At 41.1% G+C, this 17,581-nt stretch overlaps 1 protein-coding gene across 1 annotated transcript in view; it reads right to left on the bottom strand.

Moving 5' to 3' along the window:
• LOC124619450 (liver carboxylesterase 1F-like) overlaps positions 1-12,519 on the bottom strand; it is a 180,624-nt gene extending 168,105 nt beyond the window's left edge. The window contains exon 1 of the mRNA XM_047145840.1: positions 12,432-12,519. The gene's annotated coding sequence lies outside the window, so the exon portion shown is untranslated. The remainder of the gene's footprint in view (positions 1-12,431) is intronic.
• Between the last annotated feature and the right edge of the window lie 5,062 nt (positions 12,520-17,581).

Raw genomic sequence — 17,581 nt, 5'->3', positions numbered from 1 at the left:
GTACGTGAAGGCAGACATTCTTCTTGTTTGTTGCTTTTATTACTTGAGTATTGATTTCCTCTGAATCTTGTCTTTGGTGAAAACTTCTTTATTCGCGGCATTTCCTATGCAGAAATGAATCACAACAGCAATTCACGTGTGTAAATAAAAACAGTTATCACCGTCTGTTATCAAATGGCGTTCAGTTGTCACCCTGTTTACATTCTGGAAAACCATTGAAATGGAAAAGATACTAACATCACAAGGACATACCACGAGGTCCTATACACAAAGTATTACAGTAACACGAAAATGGGTGTGGCACCTGACGGACAATGTATTGTAAAACTGACGATATCTCGGAAAATTATCGTCAGATTTGTATGAAACCAAGCTCATTTTACAAAGAAAACTACAAAGCATTTGAAATGACCATAAACGAAATTTCGATTTTTTGAGCCGATTTCGAACATTAACATTCTCTATGGCCTCTGTGTTTAGCCTTTCATGGTATCTGCTTGTGACTGTCAGTGCTTGAGTCCTATAAAAATGAATATGGCTGCAAAGCATGCTCCACAACAGCTGATTTGTCAATTTCTACCGTTCTACAGTTGTCCTTGAGCTCTTCTGGTCTTTTTCTTTGACCATTGCTTTTTCCAGCGGTCTGCGAGCATCCTTCACCAATTTTACGTGATTCTGTATCTTCTAAGTCGATTTGTAGATTATCGTGATGTTCCATTTTGTCAAGATATTTCCTATGCGTGCTTAGCGAAAGGCAGGAAATCATTCAATTTCACAGGCACTTCTACATAGCTATGACTTCTGCGCGGCGGTGTAAAGCTGTTTCTACTGCAGCCGACTAATAACTATTCTCTAGCAATGCATTGATAAGGTATTTTAATTCCGCGTCAAGCAGCTCTGGTTCACAGACGTTCCTTGTCCTAACAAAGTTTTTGTCAAGTATCGCTGAATGGTTTGTGTTGGTTCGAATCCCGGTGTAGGTAACGTTCTGTGTAACTGGGTTTTCGGTACAGTGTATGGCCTAAGATACCATCTTCTTTCTTGAAAACTAGCACATCAAAAAAGTTTAATATTCCTCCTCCCTCCTCATCCATGATAAACTGAAACTTTTTTATTAATGCCGTTGAGGCTGTACAGAAAGGCCCTAGAAATTGTTAAACACCACAGGAATTTCAGTCGGAAGCAGGAGAGCGTGAAATTAAATGATATGTGCAGCTGAGGATGCTAGCCTTTGTAACAATACCACCACTTGCAAAGTAGGTTAGAAATCAGATTAATAATGTTACTCACGCAGCATATGTTCGCTTTATCGAGCAACAACAAAGTTATTGACTGTGGATGGCATCGTCAGAATGGAAATAATGAAGTCACTGTAAGAAAGTCATTAATTTTGCCACTTATCTTGAATGGATTCCCACGTAGAGTTCGTCGAAGTTGTTATGGCTCATCTTGTTGATTCTAGGATGATTCCACTTTGACTGCTAGAACTTCCAGATCTGTATTTTAGCAATGTGTGAAGACCTAACAAATGCGTTTTTCAGGAAATTCTTAATGATCAAACAATCCCAGATCAGAACAATAGTATGGTAGCAATAATTTTTGACTTGGTGTTCACGATCCACATTTTTATAAAACTTCTTGTAAATTCACATATACTTCTTGTCAATTGTCTCATCATCAAGAAAACAGTTTTGCATCAATCTTCATATATTTAATTCCCACTTTAACCAAACACAAGACTTGACTGTTGTTTTACAAAGCGAAATAACAACTTAACTTCTGCAAAGTGAAACAAAGACTGCTCTGTGCGCATTCGCGCCAAAACGGTTACAAGTAAGTCAAAGAGTATGACAGTATCACAAAAATGAATACACACAAGAACCATATCACCGTAATATATCGATACATCGGAGTACCTATACATTAATAAAACCAAATGTGAATATTGTCACAAAAATACGTCTGTTACTTCGCAGAAAAGTAGTACGATATTACAGATATCGAGAACTGGGGTTGGAGTGCCGCAATGGTCACGAAAATAAAGAAGAAGAGGACGACGGCAGCCGACAACGGACAAACGCGCTCGGGATTGCAAAGCATGTGACGTCACGACACTGCGAGAGCACGCGTAAGCGGAATTTCGCTGCAGTCAGTAGCGATCCAGCATGTGAAGCGAATACTCAAAGAGGCTGTGGTCCCCACTGAAAATGTTTTCCGCAAATGAGGACGAAACGTTGGGTTTTAATGGGAAATCCACTCGACCGTGGCATAACAGCCGGAATATTTTATTAACTGTGACATTTCCAGCCACGACAGGCCACAGCTTACAGTGTAGATTGTACATTCGACAGAAAATTAACAAGCTGTTCGTTGTATTGTTTTAATCACAATTTTCTTTTAATTTTGATGGTAACACATACTACAGCTTATTGCGTTTATAGGCTCCTTAGACTGATGCTCTTCTGCTATTAATGGTTGTAGCCAGGTATTCTTTAGTGCATACCTAGTCATTTTAAATGAGAGAACTGATTTCATGCGGATCTCTGCTCTAACGCTACAAAACACAATACGGTTGAGAAAAGTTAGATTCCCGCCGCCTAGCGTGTACGAAATAATGCATACACTAATCATTCAGTAGTTAGGATAGCTCCATTGAGACGACCTATCACTGGTGACGAGAAATATGTAAGTATTATATCTTATTGCTAGTGGACTATAGACAGTACTACTAAAAGTAATAAACTGTAAAATGCTGTACACGGCTCTGTCTATGTGTCCTTCGTTAAGAAAAGCATCTTCACTACTCTATAGCAGAAGCCGTTGCATCTAGATTGAGGTTGCCAGGCATAATCTGCTTTTGTAGATGCACGTGACATTGCAGAGAAGAAGGAGAACTATGCTAGCTATCTTTGTAACCCTGACCAGCAAGAAGGGAATGATTCATTTCAAAAGGAATGTGCACTTATCTACCTAAGTTATGTGTGCATTCAAGTTATCAACACTACAAATAACGCTAGTTACGAGTAACTGTACCTTGGAATCCATTGACTGTATTTACATTTCACAATTTCTCATACTATTATCTTTTAAACTCACGACGGCTCTCTTCCGAAACTTCCTGCACACTGTTAGAAACTAAGTTATTTCGTTTAAATAACGATTTATTTCTCTTTCCGAATCGCAACAGGACTCTACGATGCCAGATATAATTTTTCACAGGACGTCCATAGCCTATCCTGTGGCATCAATCGGTGACAGACACTCAAAGCTTCGGTGATAGAGGCAGCAAAAACGAATCTGCCTCAGAAATAAACTGCTCGGTTCTTAACAGTGCAAACTCAAGAGACACTTATCTGTAGTCTGCAGCTAATAACACCGCTTTCGGCAGGACTTTAAACTTAAAGCTAAAGCTATCAGCTTTGAGCAGAAAGATAAAGGAGGAACTAGATACGGGTAGAGGAATTGTTATTCCGGGTTGAGCTGGAAGAAGTGTGCAAAGTTCGAAGTACCAAGTACCAAGTGCAGACCGGTATCACAAGGACTGTAACAGATGACGGTGATAAACCTTTGAGCTACCTCATGAATATTATGTTTTAGTAAATTTGCCGCTGGGGAACGTTCCACTAGATATGGTACACGGATTAAGGTACATAACTGTTATTAGTGTGCTTATGAATTTTTCGTTAATGCGTCATGGAAATTTCAGATGACACAAAGCGAATTTCACTGTCAGCTGCATCGTTAATGTGTTTCTTGAACTATTTCGTGTCATCTGTGAAGCGTTTCATCCGTTTTCTAAATGTTAACATTCTCTTACAATTTCCTTTTAGCAGTTAAACTATCATCTGCTCTGTATTTCAATCAATTTTGGTTTGTTAACTACATGTTAATAATGTGCTCTGCAACAGATTTTCCGAGAGCTCGGTAATTGTTCGGTAACTGATTTCAAGCTCTTACAAAACGTAGGTACGGACCTTGTTCAGAGATTCGTATTTCCGGAATCGGGTCATTGGTTCCTGTCACGGAGTTTTTTTGGCATTACACCATGTGATGCTGTTGATGGAAATTGTTCGTTATATAGGGATGTCAGTTTTTGCGATTATGCTTCTGCAGAGGATTATATTGTCTCACCATATCTGTAACACTAATTCCCTGATCAATGCAGCAGATACATACGATGTCTACAGATGATAGGACCAGTTCTTCGATTGTCTAGGCATTTATCCGTATAAAGATCTTACTAGTGCGTGGATAAAAAACAAACAAATAATCAGACTTTGGATTCAAATGAGCAGTCATATGCAATACGGACTGTGTGCTACATAAGAAGGAGCACCGAAGTGGGTTTTTAGAGTCAATTGGAACTCTAACTAACAGCATTTTATTCGTGAAAGAGATGGTTTAGAGTCACGTAATGGATTTAGCAAGAAACAAAGGGGTAAGAAAATGAGCAAAAACGGACTATAGACATTAAACAGGAATAATGGAGTAAATGAGGCACACAACTTGTGTAGGTACATAGTATCTTCTACACATATTTCTGTGAAAGAATCCTTGTAGACACGTAGATTGGTCACATATTTGTGTTAACAGCCATGTCAGAATTTATTTTCAAGTGTTATTGTCCTAACCCGATACCTGGTGAACAAGCACCGCTGTACGTGCCGTTGACTCACTCCCTCACTGACAATTTCCTGTTTTCACTTGGGTAATACGTTCTCAAAGATTAACCAGATATATAATGCGATCCTATGCATACACAGAAATTTAAAAGATTGGGTTAATTACTATTTGAAACGAATGCAGTTTGAAAAGAGAATGTAGCACAAAAATGTCAAGAAAAAAATTGGTATTAAGTAATACTCAAGTTCTTCGTGCTCAGATGAACATTTAGTCGAAAATTAATTGATGGGAATTCAACTTTTTTTGTAAATATGCTTTTCTTAACCAGCGAATGATTTACAGCAACGAAGCTGATTGACGTACTAGTAAAACTACATACAAAAACAAGTGGTAGTGGAAAAATGGATTATCAAGTAACTGTGTTACCACGATGCGACAATATATGACCACCAATCATCCAGAATCAGAATTATGAAGATAGTGCATCTTCTGACTATAAATATTTATAGATGAGATACAAGGCAAATTCGTCATACCTGAATTAAGGGTTAAAAAGACCAATGAAAAGTTTAAAGAATACAGAACCGAATGACAAGTCAGAAGACTAAAGCTCGAGAACGTTAGAATATTGCAAGAATGTCATCTTAAAAAGAGATCTAAAGATGCCTGTAGAGTGCATAAAAACAAAATAGATAGTTAGAAGAAAATTCTGCGTAAATTAGGACAGAGAAAAAAAGTTAATACTATGTAAAATAGACTGTATGAAGAACACCCTAAGACAATCAAATTCCATTAATCAACTTTAGGGAAATATTGAGACGAAAGTTGGTTGCTCCAAATTTGGATATACTATTTTATAGCTACTGAGCAACAAGTTTACTGGATACATATTTAACATCAAATGGCATTATCTCCTGCCTGTCACCATTTTTACTAATCTCATTTATTTAGTGCATGCTGCATATTCTCAGGAGTGCACCTGATCTATTTTTATCCCCAAGGTCTAGTGCGAAAGGTAAATTAAGTTACAGCAGTAGCTGACTGTGGTAGCAATCATTATATGTTGCTAATTTTGTCCGGATTTGTAATGTACTAAGTACCAATGTTAGTAACTAAAGTTAATGATAATTGCGCAGAATGATCTAATGAGACGTGTACTAATTTCTATAAGCCCACTGGCGATTTAGAGTTCCTTTCCTCAATCGGTAAAAACGGAAACTTTATAGGATCACATTTGTTGTTCGTCTATCTGTCCGTTATCTTAAGACCCTTATAAGAGCAAATACTACGGTCCCTTGGAGCTGTAAAAATTTAAGCTTTTAAGTCAGTGAATCCATGCATGTCACATATTTTGACCTAGCAAACTCATTCATCAGAAACTATAGGCTAAATAACTACATTCATAACTTTCAGAGGGAACGTCCTACTCGCAGATATCCGGTTTCTATCATGATGTTGAAAAATAATCTTATAATTCTTTTATAAAACGATTATAGTTGCACAGAAGACAAGAGCAAGTAATTAGTTCTCTAGTGGAGACAGTATCTCTGATATCACTTATAGCGTTACTTGACAGCAGACGAGATGCATCATAAGAAACTCATCCACACCCACAATATAACAATATTAGGTGAAATATTGTACAGACCCCTGTCACAGCTGCATGTTGGTTCTACAACAGAAAAGAACTGACTTCAGGAAGGTTTTCCGCTATCACATGCTATGCCAAAGCAAGGACGTAGTCACGTGTGGGATTCATGAGATAAGAAAACGCTGATACGTCGTAACGGACGGATTTGCCTAACATAAAACTGCAGACTCATTCTCTTCCTCAGTAGCGAAATAATTTCACACAAGATTTTTTCCCCTTTGCTTGTGTGTCTCCATATTGCAGTTTCTTCTATTTTGTGGCAACACCTCATTTTTTTGTACTTTCTGCATACATTTATTGATTTTGCCTTTGTTGACTGCTCCTATGTTCTTAAACATGTAGTCCATCAACAGATCATCTGAATTCTTATAAGTGCGATTAAAATTAGTTGCGACTTTGGCTCAGTGGAGGCGACGTGACGCCTCTCCCCAGGTAAAACCATTGACGAGCCAGTTTTCCCTCCACGCAGCCAGCGGTTCGGTTGGTAAGGCGCCCCTCTGTCTAGGTCGTGGATAAACAATACCACAAGGAGTCACGCATCAGATGCATCATGTTCGTCAGCTATCGTTGTAAAGTGTCTATTTTCTGGCGTTGAAGTGTTTGCAGCGGTCAGGTATTGTGAACAACTTTCTTTTTTTTTTTTTTTTTTTTTTACTTTATTGTTATTTTAAAACCTGTACAACAGGCAGGCTGTCAGCAGCACACTACGCTGCTCTTCAGCCATAGAAGACACAAGCAGCAAAAACAGTGAGAAGACACATAAGTCACAGAGCGGTGGGCAATAAAACAGGAGACACACAGAGACAATCACGGAGCCGTTCACACTCGTCGATAATCCACACTGCTAGCTGATGAGACGACGCACAACCACTGAAGATGATGATGGCACTGGTGAACGATGGAGGGGACGGTGAACACTAAACACTAAACACTAAACACACAAAACACTGATGGCGGCGACCTCCAACAACTTTCTTGTGATTGTGTTGCATTTATAATAATAGCGCTTAACATCTGAACACGAGATTCGCTAAAGCGATCGTTCAAGGACATATTCACTGGCTATAAAGACAAGTTTCTGCTGCAAAATATTCCTCTGAATTGTACAATAATAATGGACACTGTGCCATACCAATCTTCTGTGATAGGTAAAGCTAGAATAATGCAGCGGCGGAAGGTGGATATTTTGCTCGGTATACAAAGAAGCGTTCCACTCGTAAAGTTGAATCTACCATGTATGATGCGAAGTTAATGGGACCTGTCGTACTATACAAGCCAACCTACCAGGTCGAAAAACTGGCTCACAGTAAAGGACATAGTTTAATCAGGCTCCCTGTATATCACTCTCATTTCAATCCGACTGAGATTGTATGAGACTCAGCGAAAATTAATGTGCGACAAAACCACAAGATGATTACGCCCGATGAGGTCGAAATGCTGATAAAGAAGCCATTACAAACGTTACACCAGGGTCTCGAGTTGTCAGCCATACCAAGACGCTAGTTGAGGAGACATGGATTCATGAAGGACTATGAGAAGCTTTGAGTAATATGTAACTTCTCTTGTTCCCATGTTAAAATCTGCTTGTTTTGCCGAACGGGAGCAGAGATTACAAAAGCTCATCTCATTAATATTATAACGCAGTGGAACTTGCTACGGAATCCAGAAACGCCATAAGTTATTATTAAACCAACAACTGAGGAGAAGAAAAATGAGTAGTTTAGAAAAAGCCCATTTCAGAATCAAAAATAAACGTTAACATCTTCACTTATATTGTTACAAAACCCACAGCAATTCTGATTCCACCAGCGCTCTATGGTTCTCAAAAATTATATTATTTCATGGAGAAAAATCTGTACTATCTTTAGCATCACGTTTGGTATGGAAGTTCTGCATATTAATCGTAAAATAAAATATCCTCCACTTTGTGTGCTATCATTTGCCAAAATCTTGTTTCAATACTTCTGACCGTTTGCAAAATGCGAGGAATTTACGAATATTTCATTCCTGCTTTTGCGCTGGCGCACGCATTCGTGACGTAGTGGTTTCTCTAAATTGTAGAGAAATAGCTATAGCCTTCCAAGTTTAGAGGATAATTCAACATGTTGTGTGCTTTCCATACGCATCAACGTATGACCTATCACACACCAAACGCAAATTCATAGCGACCCCTATTTTTCACTGCAAGCTTCAAGAATTTCTTGCAGTATCTTACCTAATACTGAATTATCACAATAATCATGACAATTAACGAAATGATAGGCAGTTCATCAGGAAGCTGACGATTTACGCTGTAAGATGTGCGAGAATCAGAGTTTATTACTGAATAGTTTCTTTAAAATCGTTTGAGAAAAATTGCAGGCTTGCCGGTTTGCTGTTCAGACAGTAAGCGAAACTGCGAGGTTCCGCAGCGAGTAGGTCTAGGCTTACTGTCAACAGCTGACGTGTTGAGCACACGCCTGCAACTACGATTCCTTGCCCTCGCTCTGTGCAGAACTGTCAAAAGTCGCAACTTATCTGAAACGCACTGTAGATCCAACAGCTCTAAAGCTCCTTACATCGGTAAAGATCGTGTTGTACGACTCAGAAATAACTTACTATACGGCTATTATAGCACGCGCAAGTGCCTGGGACATAGATTTCCTCATTTAGAGGTCACGAATGTTGTCCACTGTACAATTAACAGCTGAAATGACAGCGGATTACTTCCAGTTATTTTCTTCATGCCACCTTACATCATTACAATTCATTGGGTCCTACGTTACGGGGACTAGCACATAAGATATTCACTGATCTTCTCCCGATACAGAAAATTTTACGTAAGAGATGTCTTACAAACCTGATGTATTGATCTAGTGAGAAATGACTGTATGACTCGATAAACGCCGTAATTAATATTATCTTACAAAATGTTCAAATGTTCAAATGTGTGTGAAATCTTATGGGACTTAACTGCTAAGGTCATCAGTCCCTAAGCTAACACACTACTTAACCTAAATTATCCTAAGAACAAACACACACATCCATGCCCGAGGGAGGACTCGAACCTCCGCCGGGACCAGCCGCACAGTCCATGGCTGCAACGCCCTAGACCGCTCGGCTAATCCCACCCGGCTATTATCTTACACTCCTTGTATTTACTATTCAATGAATGAGGTAGAAATTTGCACTGTCTTTTTCAGTTTGATGCTCTAAATGCATCCTACAATGTTCCGCCGCCTGATGTCTGCTGCTTTGCTACTTGACAAGGTCTCTGAACTCTGGAGCAGGATTTTACAATTGGTCGCCCGAATAAATACTTCCCATGCCGTTGCACCGTACATTCCCACAAGTCTCCCAACAAATGTAGTTCATTTTATTCGTTCCTCACTGCCTGTATCCTGTACAAGTCCAAATTTACGGAGCTTCCTAGTAACATCCCTAGAAATTTAAAGGAGTGTTACAGCTAATATTGTAATGGGTTAGTGTCAGGTTTTTCTTCAGATGTGAAACAAAGTGCGTTGTAGAATTCTGAATAAGATATTACTGAACTAATAACAGAACCTTTATGAAAAGTTGCGTTCGTTGATGGCGTACACGTTTTGATTAACTGTACAATGTGGCAAACATGACATTTATTTCACGAGGTAAAGTAATTACCATCCTGCGCGGGAATCAAATTCGCAGGACTCTACAGATACTACTAACAGCGTCACATCACGTAAGTCCTCTAATGAAATGTGTTACATACAATTCGTGGCAATTTAAATTAATGTTTAGATTAAGTTTTTCCCTCTTGAGGAGTATTTGTTTTGTATAGAAGAGTTCTGAAGCAAAACCAGGCACTCACCGAACTAGAAGCAGTCTCGCATATAAGACTTAGAGCGAAATAGTTGCAACTGTTGAACAAATGACGAGCTCCACAGCATTACCGTTATGATTGCGAGCGGTAATCATAACCTGTTAAAAGGACGAATATTTCATAAACTACTCAGGATATAGTGGCTTTTCGAGTTAGTGACTGTACGGAATGTACATCTACATCCATATTCCGGAAGCCACCTCACAGTGTGTGGTGGAGGGTACCTTGAGTACCTCTATCGGTTCTTCCTTCTATTCTAGTCTCGTATTGTTCGTGGAAAGGAAGATTGTCGGTATGCCTCTGTGTGGGCTCTAATCTATCTGATTTTATCCTCATAGTCTCTTCGCGAGATATAAGTAGGAGGGAGCAATATATTACTTGACTCCTCGGTGAAGTTACGTTCTCGAAACTTCTTCAAAAGCCCGCACCGAGCTACTGAGCGTCTCTCTTGCAGAGTCTTCCACTGGAGTTTATCTATCATCTCCGTAAAGCTTTCGCGATCACTAAATGATCGTGTAACGAAGCGCACTGCTCTCTGTTGGATCTTCTCTATCTCTTCTATCAACCCTATCTGGTACGGATCCCACACCGGTGAGCAGTATTCAAGCAGTGGGCGAACAAGTGTACTGTAATCTACTTCCTTTGTTTTCGGACAGCATTTCCTTAGGATTCTTCCAATGAATCTCAGTCTGACATTTACCTTACCGTCGATTAGTTACATGGTCATTCCATTTTAAATCTCTCCTAATGCCTACTCCCAGATAATTTATGGAATTAACTGCTTCCAGTTGCTGACCTGCTATATTGTAGCTAAACGATAAAGGATCTTTCTCTCTATGTATTCGCAGCACATTAAACTTGTCTACATTGAGATTCAATTGCCATTGCCTGCACCATTCGTCAATTCGTTGCAGATCCTCCTACATTTCAGTACAATTTTCCATTGTTACAACCTCTCGATATACTACAGCATCATCCACAAAAAGCCTCAGTGAACTTCCGATGATATCCACAAGCTCATTTATATGTATTGTGAATAGCAACGGTCCTACGACACTCCCCTGCGGCACACCTGAAATCACTCTTACTTAGGAAGGCTTCTCTCCATTGAGAATGACATGTGCGTTCTGTTATCTAATAACTCTTCAATCTAATCACACAATTGGTCTGACAGTCCATATGCTCTTCCTTCGTTTATTAAACGACTGTGGGGAACTGTATCAAACGCCTTGCGAAAGTCAGCCAAGTGGTGGGAGTATTTAGCTTCCCGACCGATTGTTGCTCCCCTTTATCTAAATATTATGCAACTACATTTTCTTTTTCAAGAGAAACGATATATTTTCAGCTCATTTCCCTGTAGACATTGCTCAAGTGGATGAAGGCCCTGGAGACAGTCTTACGTCACACACTCAGCATATCTTACGGCTATTTTTGCAACCGTTGACATTATAAACTATACCATTATAACATTTTCGTAAGTTATCGTATACTATTAACAAAAAGTACATGGTATATTTGTGTAAAAATGTTGCCGTAAGAGACGAAAATATTATCTACAATATTCTCCCTATCAATATCAGCAACAGCCGAAAAGCACGGCCAGATATTTGCTTAATCTATGAAACACGGAAGGGGTCCGCGTTACTGGTATCACGCACATATAAGCAAATGAACGTCCTTGTGCAACTGGTAAACAAAATAAACAACGAAACTAATACAGAATGTAACACTACCCACACACAGCATTGTTTGAGGTTGAAGTGTTGTATCTGTGTGATTAGCACGTTGTAAGTTTCCTATGTGGGCTATTACATCAGAAAAAGAGACGACATTGGTGCGGGCATGCCGCAGTTTCAGACTCCGAGAATCAAAAGGGACGAGGCACACACACACACACACACACACACACACACACACACACACACACAGAGAGAGAGAGAGAGAGAGAGAGAGAGAGAGAGTGAAAGAAGATTAGATTTGTAACAGATAACCGAACTATATGAAACGTTTGATGTCATAAATGTCAGAGGCATAAGGATCAAAAATGATTCCTGAAAACCCTACTGATTAAATAAAGTGAAAGCCTAATACTGAAAAAGCCAGATCGCAAAACGGAAAAACACTAATAAAGTAGAAATAAAAGGGAGGAACTTTCTCTGTAAATAGCAATTCTATCGCTATCATTTCTAGGTATAATTTTATTTATTTTTTATTGCTTTACTTTCAACTAGAAAAATACTTTGCCAGCTACGGCCCCAAGAGAAAATCTCCGCCTAAAACGATGGAGAACGTCATGAAAAAGAAACTTCTGCTCACCTGCGAAGTGTGTGGCGACGGCCGGCGTGTTAGAGATGCGGACTGTGGTTTAATGAGAGCGCTGCGACTACCGCTGATAGCGGAGACTCCGTCACACAGTCATGAACCTGTTTGCTGTCTCTGGTCAAACAACTCCGCAACCGCCCTCCGTAGGTTACGCAACGCAACTCCGCTAAGCGGCTTGTGGAACGCCAGCAGGCGCGCCGTACCGCTACGGATTTGCCGCTATTAAGCTGTGCACTGATTTGGAGTATCTCTCCCACCATACTACGTTCAACAGTCGATAGCTGATCTGATGGAACTAGACTGTCTGCTCTTCCACATGAGGAACCGCAATTCGAACCGAATCTGAGACAACTTGCTCGAAGTACATTTTACACTACTGGCCATTAAAATTGCTACACCACGATTATGATGTGCTACAGACGCGAAATTTAACCGACCGGAAGAAGATGCTGTGATATGCAAATGATTAGCTTTTCAGAGCACTTACAACGTGCAGACATGAGGAAAGTTTCCAAACGATTTCTCATACACAAACAGCAGTTGACCGGCGTTGTCTGGTGAAACGTTGTTGTGATGCCTCGTGTAAGGAGGAGAAATGCGTACCACCACGTTTCCGACTTTGATAAAGGTCGGATTGTAGCCTATCGTGATTGCGATTTATCGTATGGTGGCATTACTGCTCGCGTTGGTCGAGATCCAATGACTGTTAGCAGAATATGGAATCGGTGGGTTCAGGGGGGTAATACCGAACGCCGTGCTGGATCCCAACGGCCTCGTATCACTAGCAGTCGAGATGACAGGCATCTTATCCGAATGGCTGTAACGATCCCTGAGTCAAAAGGTGGAGACGGTTGCAAGACAACAACCATCTGCACGAACAGTTCGACGACGTTTGCAACAACATGGACTATCAGCTCGGAGACCATGGCTGCGGTTACCCTTGACGCTGCATCACAGACAGGAGCGCGTGCGATGGTGTGCTCAACGACGAACCTGGGTGCACGAAAGGCAAAACGTCATTTTTTTCGGCTGAATCCAGGTTCTGTTTACAGCATCATGATGGTTGCATCCGTGTTTCGCGACATCGGGTTGAACGTTCATTGGAAGGGTGTATTCGTCATCGCCATACAGGCGTATCACCCGGCGTGATGGTATGGGGTGCCATTGGTTACACGTCTCGGTCACCTCTTGTTCGCACTGACGGCACTTTGAATAGTGGACGTTACATTTCAGATGTGGCCCTACCCTTCATTCGATCCCTGCAAAACCCTACATTTCAGCAGGATAATGCACGACCGCATGTTGCAGGTCCTGTACGGGCGTTTCTGGATACAGGAAACGTTCGACTGCTGCCCTGGCCAGCACATTCTCCAGATCTCTCACCAATTGAAAACGTCTTGTCAATGGTGGCCAACCAACCGGTTCGACACGTCAGTCACTACTCTTGATGAACTGTGGAATCGTGTTGAAGCTGCATGGGTAGCTGTAACTGTACACGCCATCCAAGCTGTGTTTGACTCAATGCCGTGTCAAGGCCGTTATTACGGCCAGACGTGGTTGTTCTTGGTACTGATTTCTCAGGATCTATGCACCCAAATTGCGTGAAAATGTAATCACATGTCAGTTGTAGTATAATGTATTTGTCCAATGAATACCCGTTTATCATCTGCATTTCTTCTTGGTGTAGCAATTTTAATGTCCAGTAGTAGTGTATTTTCGGTTTTTATTTTGTAGGTTTACGACGCAGCTACAAAAGCTCAAGAGAAAAAAATTACCCACCATTACAAAAGAGAACACGTGTTACTTTGGAGCATCGCAGGTGGTGTATAAATGGCAACTCCAACGCAGACATATGATATTGCAATGAAGTGATATGTCCTGGAGTTGGACAAAGTTTTCGAAACATGGCGATAAATTAATGCTTAAAAATAAGTGCAGACGCTAATAAGCCTCAAGGTTCCGCTATTGTACTTCACAAAAAACGGCACCGGTACAACGTCCTCAGTAAGTTGCATGCGTCAATCGTGGTCATAAGAGTGTACTGTGTAGGTGTGAGTGCATTATCTCAGAGATAGGTCAGTTCGAAGGAGGACAAATTGTTGATGGTCGTATGGTGAGTACTTCTGCAACCAAGATAGACGAAATGTTTTGTGGTTCAAGAGGCACCGTATCGAAGATCTATACCACATACAGGGAAAGAGGAGAAAACGTCATCCGTTAAGTGACAAAGATATCTGAAGTATGTTGTGAGTGATCGTAACAGGCGGTCGCTGAAAAGGATTGTGACGAAAAATAAGAGGAAGACTGCCACAAAAGTCACAGCAGGCTTCAATGTCGCACTCGTGAACACTGTCAACACCGAAACTACACTAAGAGTTAAACAGTGACATAGATAATGTTGTGGGTAGAGCAAACCAAAGACTGTGGTTCATTGGCAGAACACTTAGAAAGTGCAACAGGTCTACTACAGAGACTGCGTACACCACGCTTGTCCCCGCTATTCTGGAGTGTTGCTGTGCGGTGTGGGATTCGCATCAGATGAGACTGACGGATGTCATCGAAAAAGTTCAAAGAAGGGCAGCTCGTTTTGTATTATAGCGAAATAGGGGAGTTAGTGCCACAGATATGATACGTGAATTGGAGTGGCAATCATTTAAGCAAAGGCGCTTTTCGTTACGACGGGATTTTCTCGTGGAATTTCAATCACCAGTTTTCTAATCCGATTGCGAAAACATTCTGTTGGCACCCACCTACATAGGGAGAAACGATCATCACAATAAAATAACAGAAATCAGGAGTCGCACAGAAAAATTTAAATGCTCGTTTTTCCCGCGCTCCGTTCGAGAGTGGAACGGTAGAGAGACAGCTTGAAGGCGGTTCATTGAACCCTCTGCCATGCACTTGATTGTGAATAGCAGAGTTATCACGTAGATGTAGATATAGATGAAGATCGCTCCATAATCTTGGAATTGCAGGGCGAGCTCGAATACCAAACCACTCATCAGTGATCAAAATGCCCGTAACAGGAAAACTTGGTGCCGGGAACATAAAGCATGGACTGTCCTGGAATGGAAGGAAGTTATTCCGTCGGTTGAGACTTGTTTCACACTGTTTCCGACGTCTGGCCGCCCCATGCGTGAAACATGGCTCGGGTTCCAGCAAGATCACATTACTGTCTAAGATTACGTGACCATTTTTGCCGATCAGGTTCATTACATGGTGCAGCCTTTGTTCCTCAGTGGTGATGCTGTGTCGTATGACGAGAGGCGCCTGTTCACATAACACACATCGTCACGACTCGTTTTGTGACCATGAGGATGAACTGTCGCATTTCCCTCCAGCCGTCAGATTCACCATATCTCAGTGTTGTAAGGCCTTTTGTAAGTAGGCTGTTTAGGTTTTTATGTTAGTAACGTCACGTAGCGCTCTGTATGAAAATCACTGACTGTGCTGTGTGCAGTCTGTGGCTGGTTGGCATTGTCGGAATATTTGAAATTGTAGTGTTGGGCAGTTGGATGTGAACAGCGCGTAGCGTTGCGCAGTTAGAGGTGAGCCGCCAGCAGTGGGGGATGTGGGAACCATATGAAACGTCCCCTCGGAAAAATGTATCAGTTACTGTGCTGGGAAACCTCTACGTTATTTGATTTTCAAACAGCTGAGCAAAACTGAACGTACTAAGACATTTCTCTCTTTACTTATTCTGATCAACACTAAACTGACACACAATATTTTTAGTGCAACGCAATCTCACTTTCAATAATCCCCACAAAAGAATGGCCGTCACTAACAATAATCTATACATTTCATGAATCACTTACCTCACAAAAATCTTCGTTACTCGAACTACTGCAATACAGCGAGCGCCACTACTGGCAGCTAAATAAAAGATTCTAACTACTGAAAGCACTAACTACTGGTAGGCATAGTTAGCAAATGAAATATTTTGGTAGAGAACAAACAATGTATTTACCTTAATAGTGGTCAAAATTCAAAATATACATATCAGTTCCAGACATCCAGTCTTACAAATTTCGTTTTTCTGACGGACACGCGTCCAGATCGTCCGCTGTCAAAACTCGGCCATCTCTCTTCCCACATCCCCCACTGCTGGCGGCTCACCTCTAACTGCGCAACGCTGCGCGCTGTTCACATCCAACTGCCCAACACTGCAATCGCGAATATTCCAACAATGCCAACCAGTCACAGATTGCACACAGCACAGTCAGTGATTTTCATACAGTGCGCTACGTGGCGTTACCAACATAAAGACCTAAACAGCCTACTTACACTTCGTGTTCTTCTTCGGAGAGAAGGATGCGTGATCGCTATCCATATCCGTCATAGTTACATGATATTATTAGTATTTTGCATCAAGAATTATGTAAGATTCCTTTGAAAACCATAGCGGACGATTCAGAGTCCAATGGAATCTATTGTGAATGTTTCTATACTTTCTGTCAACCTTCTCACGTTCCAGTCGGTTGCACGAAATCTGCAGAGTAAAATGAGTGGACGCGGACACGTGACAGCAAAGCAGAAAGGAACTATCGTGCCTTCATATGGTTCAAATTGCTCTAAGAACTTAGAACTACTTAAACCTAACTAACCTAAGGACATCACACACATCCATGCCCGAGACAGGATTCGAACCTGCGACCGTAGCAGCAGCGGGGTTCCGGACTGAAGTGCCTAGAACCGCTCGGCCACAGCGGCCGGCGAACTATCGTGTCTGGACATGCGCATGACAATTCCGTCAACGAAGCTGTCTGATTTATTTGTTTGTCGAGTGCTGTATCATTGGCAGCCATGCAATACGCGTAAAATCCGAAGTCGTAAAAAATATCCTAACCGACAGGAGTCGAGTTAACTTCTTGTTAATCACCGTGGGTCTCAAATGCAACAAGAATAGCAGATGTCAGTGAATGCAGTCCACCTGGAACAGTTTTCGAGCGAATATTTCGAGGGACTGCATGGAGCTGCATACTTTGTATAATGCCACTGCTCACAGCGGCATATAAGGTTGCACTAGTTCAGTGGATCATACAGCACATCAAATGGACAATTTATAATTGGAGGAATGTAGTGTGGTCCAAGTAGCATGCCGAAGGTGATTCTTTGACCTTTTATGGCTGTCTTTCATACTG

The sequence above is a fragment of the Schistocerca americana genome, chromosome 6 (genome assembly GCF_021461395.2).
Source record: "Schistocerca americana isolate TAMUIC-IGC-003095 chromosome 6, iqSchAmer2.1, whole genome shotgun sequence".
Lineage (NCBI taxonomy): Eukaryota > Metazoa > Arthropoda > Insecta > Orthoptera > Acrididae > Schistocerca > Schistocerca americana.
The sequence above is the reverse complement of the archived record's forward strand: the minus strand, read 5'-3'. Positions and strand labels throughout refer to the sequence as shown.